The following is a 4,195-nucleotide window of genomic DNA, read 5'->3' as shown; positions in this document are numbered from 1 at the left end:
CTGGCAGCGAGCCTGGCCCAGGAGCTGCTCCAAGCACACGCAGCTGGCAGAGCAGCCCGAGAGCCACCCTCCGATCGTGAATGCTGGTGATATGCAGTAGCCAAAACACTTAGTCTAGGATCGGGTTGATCTTTGATCCCTGCGCATTGATCTCTTCCCCCAAACACGTGTTGCTGTCTTTGCATCACTATTTCTTTCAGAGCAAGGCTTGCGGTGGACGGGTCTCTGCTTCGGCTGTCTGTGGTGGTGGAAGATGCCTGGCACTGAGACCTGGTCTCATCTTTCTCTGTCAATTCAGCGGCAGGGTGGATGGACACAGTAACATGTTCAGGATGAGTTCCTCCTGCCTTGTAAGCATGCCTCTTCTGGCTTCCCGCAGAGAGCGTTTATCGTTTACCCATCAAGAACAACCAATCTTCTAACTTAATTCAGTTTACATGTTGAAAGAAAGCTCTGTGGGTAGAGAAAAAAATGCTCAGTTTCATTTTGCAAAATCAAATGGGTTGACTTCATGAAGTGATGTCAGAGATGAATTTGCTTTCTAGCTTTTACCTTGTGACTGATTCAAAACAAAATGTCATTACACAATCGCCGCCTTAATCAAAAATATTATTTCAAAATAATATGATAAAATGATGGCATTCCCCTGAAACCTTTTGATTTTTTCTGCAGAGAAACTTAATTCTTCTACCTGCCTTTCATTTTCCTTATGCTCTGTTCCTGTTTATCTCTGCTCTGTCATTATTGGCCTCAGCAAGAAAGACAATTGCTCCTCTTCTACAAGGTGCACAAAGATGAAGGAATGCGACTTTAGATCTTTATAGCTTCCTGGGGTGCTTTCATTTCAGTGACAGCTTTCTCACTTCATGAGTTGCAGGGTTTCGTGCCTGTGCTTCCCACCTTGCAATCAATGTATTTCTCAGGATACCGACTGCCATGCAGAAGCAGTGAATCTTTTGATCTCCCCAGCTTTCCCCCACACGGCAGATTTTGCCAGACGGCATGGTTCTGATCGATGGGACGGGTTTGTGGCCAGTGTGATCGTGGTGAAGCTACAGGGTACCAGCTGCAGAGAGCAATTCCCATGCCAGCCTCAGCCCCCGCTGCTCCTCCCGGGCCCCTGTTTCCCGTACAGCCCCCAGCAGTCAGGAGCGGGTGTCAGGAGCGATGCCACAGCAGTTAAGCAGAGACTTAGGCTCAAAAATACAGGCTTGAGCCTTGAATAAGAATTGCTAGGTTTCAATGTGTTAGCCTTACTAACAAGCAAGGAAATAGGGTGTTGTGTGTAACCACTTGGCTCTTCAAAACCAGTCCATCTCATTTTTTCATCGACATTTCTTTGAAAGATCAGAAATGCAGACACAAAAACACAGCTATGGCCTGAAACGTTTACATGCCTTTTGACAACGAGGAAGAAAAAGCCGATCAGTTGAACTCCTAGGCATGAGAGAGCTGGAACATTGCCTTTGGCTATAATGGGGATAAGTTTTCACGCGGGGTGGGCAAGGACATTTCTAGTAGGATTTTAATGCAGAAGTCCTAGAGCAAGTTACCGAACATTAACATGAAGTTCTTCAGTATCCCCTTGTGAGCTAAGTGTGCTAGAGGGGAGGCATCCAGAACATAAACAGGTGAAGAGATATATTTATACTTGCTGAAGCAATATGAGATTTGAGAAGACTCCTGCCCCAGGGGTTCTGATTTTGAGTTCACTTATGCTGCTGTAATATACTTTTCTTAATAAAAAATATTTTAGTAGAATTACTGCTGATTTACACCCTCGTTAGGTCAAAATCAGGACTAAGGGGTTTCATTCACAGCTCTCCTGCAACTGTGGCCACAGTCCTTTGAGGGTTAGGATTTCATACTCGGTACCACACACTGTATTGACGGACATCTTACCAATGTGCCAGGAAACATTCTGCACTTCCTCTACAAGAAGACACTTCAGCTTGGGAAATGTAATGATTCCCACTCAGCTACCACACACTAAAAAAAACCCCTCAAGAGCTGCTTTACTAACAGTTCTTCACCAGATACAAAGAGGTCCTTATCAGAATGTAGATCCTCTAGAAGCACGTCTATCTTGAATATTACGTTAAACTGAAGCCATACACTAGAAAGAATATTTTTATAACTGGTCTTGTGTTTGTTGCTGATTTTACACTCAAACAGAATACCACAGGGTGCACTAGGGACTAAATAAATGTTTCACTGATAAACAACAAACCTGAATTGTTTATGGAGCATGAAACAATTATTGTTGACTCCACCTGATGCTGCTGAGCAAGCTGTTCCTTTTTGTTGTGCTATTATTAGATGGGATTGTAGTGGGTTGGACAGCATCCTTCATTAATGGATGGGATAACCAACTTTGTGTAGCACACAGCTCATTCTCTAACACAGCTCAAGACTCTGTACACAGCCCATCTAACTGAAGTCCTGCCCAGAAGGATATCCCAATAAATAAGCACATGTGAATGAATTAATCATTTAGAAAAGAGTACTGAGATTTTCAAATCACTCTTAGGGATGCAGATGTTCTAACCACTGCTTAAGACTTGGGAATATAAATTCTCATTATCCATACATATGGCTCTCATTTCATTTCTGTATGCAGATAATGTTTCTGCGCAGTTGCTTAATACAAAATGTAAAATTCAAGCCAAGTGGCAGTCTCAGTGATGAGAAATGAGAGGTAAAAAGCCCTTCGTGTTCTGAGTAGAACAGTAGTGGTAAAACTGACACAGGAAAAACCCGTGTGGACCCAGCAATTGCTTGGCAAGACAACCACATTTAAAGAAAGCCTTAGAAACATTGCTAAAAATGGAACAAAGGGATCTTTAAGGCATCTGTCCAGGAAAGTGAAGAAAATACATTTTTGGCAGCGAACACTGGGAAAATCATGCAGCAAATACAATAAATTAAAATGAACAGAAAACACATGTCCTAGTTGCAGGCTTGACTTTGACAAATCCTGTCCTGTTGTTATACCATGTTGCAGAAAGTGAGTACGGGTGAATACCAGGATGGTGCTGTAGTGTCATTTATTGGTATTCTACTCTCTATGGGTATTTATTGATATTCTGTTGAGGTTTCTGGTATCCTTATTACATTCTTATGCTTTTTCCCCTCCCCTGATCCATTCACATTCCTATTATTTTGGACTCCTGTACATATTATGGCCAGTACTTCCGCTGCAGTGGTTACAATCCCCCGATCCCTATGGGAACACACGGGTCCCTGGGAGGCTTTCAGAACCGTACCCATCCTGGCACAATGATGTCCGAGGCTGAGATTTCAGACACTGAAACGCTGGCCTTTTACAGTATTCTCCAGTCCTCACTGTTTTGTTTTTATGTTTTCCACTATCTTCCTATTTTAGAAGCCGGGGAAGAGTAGGGCAGGCATATCTGTCACTCCATAATAAACAGAAGAAGGAAAGCAGTATTGCAGCACAGCTCTGATACCTAAGAGCAACTCACTAAAATTTCCAGTTTAAAAGTTGGAAGAATCAAGCAGTGAAATATAGGTAACTATAAACCGAAGCTGCGCAAAGGTTCAGTTTCAGAGGTAGAGGCAAGAGTGTCGAGGGAACATTAGGAAATTTTTAGAGGCGTTTTCTGACATGTGAGGAAAGACAACGAAATGGTAGTAGCAAAGCTAAGGAAAAGAGAAGGAGCTGGGGAAACGCAGAGGCAAAATGAAAATATGGAAACGAGCGAGTACTTAACAAATCGCAGTGTTTGCTGAGAAAGTGCAACCCGCAGACCGCTGGATGCAGTTTAAAATTGTTTTAAAATGAATAACTGTACTTCAGGATGAAGATATTTGTTACGTAACCAGACCGGGTAGCGGTGCCGGTTAACGCAGCATACCTATGGAGTGTCGGAAGTATCAGGGGATGATGTGCATTAATCAAGCATTACCGCGCAGTAGGTCCCGGGTTATTAGCTTAATTGAAAAGAATGTTTCATTCTCCCAGCTCTACCCTCGCTGCTGCTCCTGCCGGCGACATCGCGGGGCTGGCGGGGGCGAAACCCCAGGGGTCTTCGGGGGGGGGGGGGGGGGGAGGTCTGAGTTCCGGGGTCCTGCCTCTACCTTCGTCTCGGGGTGAATCCCACCGATTATCGGTAATGACGGTAACTATCACAAAGCCCCGCGCCGCCCTCCGCTGGCTGTCCGCCCCCCCCCC

Source organism: Haliaeetus leucocephalus, unplaced genomic scaffold, assembly GCF_000737465.1.
Source record: "Haliaeetus leucocephalus isolate CR32 unplaced genomic scaffold, Haliaeetus_leucocephalus-4.0 Scaffold255, whole genome shotgun sequence".
Lineage (NCBI taxonomy): Eukaryota > Metazoa > Chordata > Aves > Accipitriformes > Accipitridae > Haliaeetus > Haliaeetus leucocephalus.
This window is presented reverse-complemented; position numbering follows the sequence as displayed.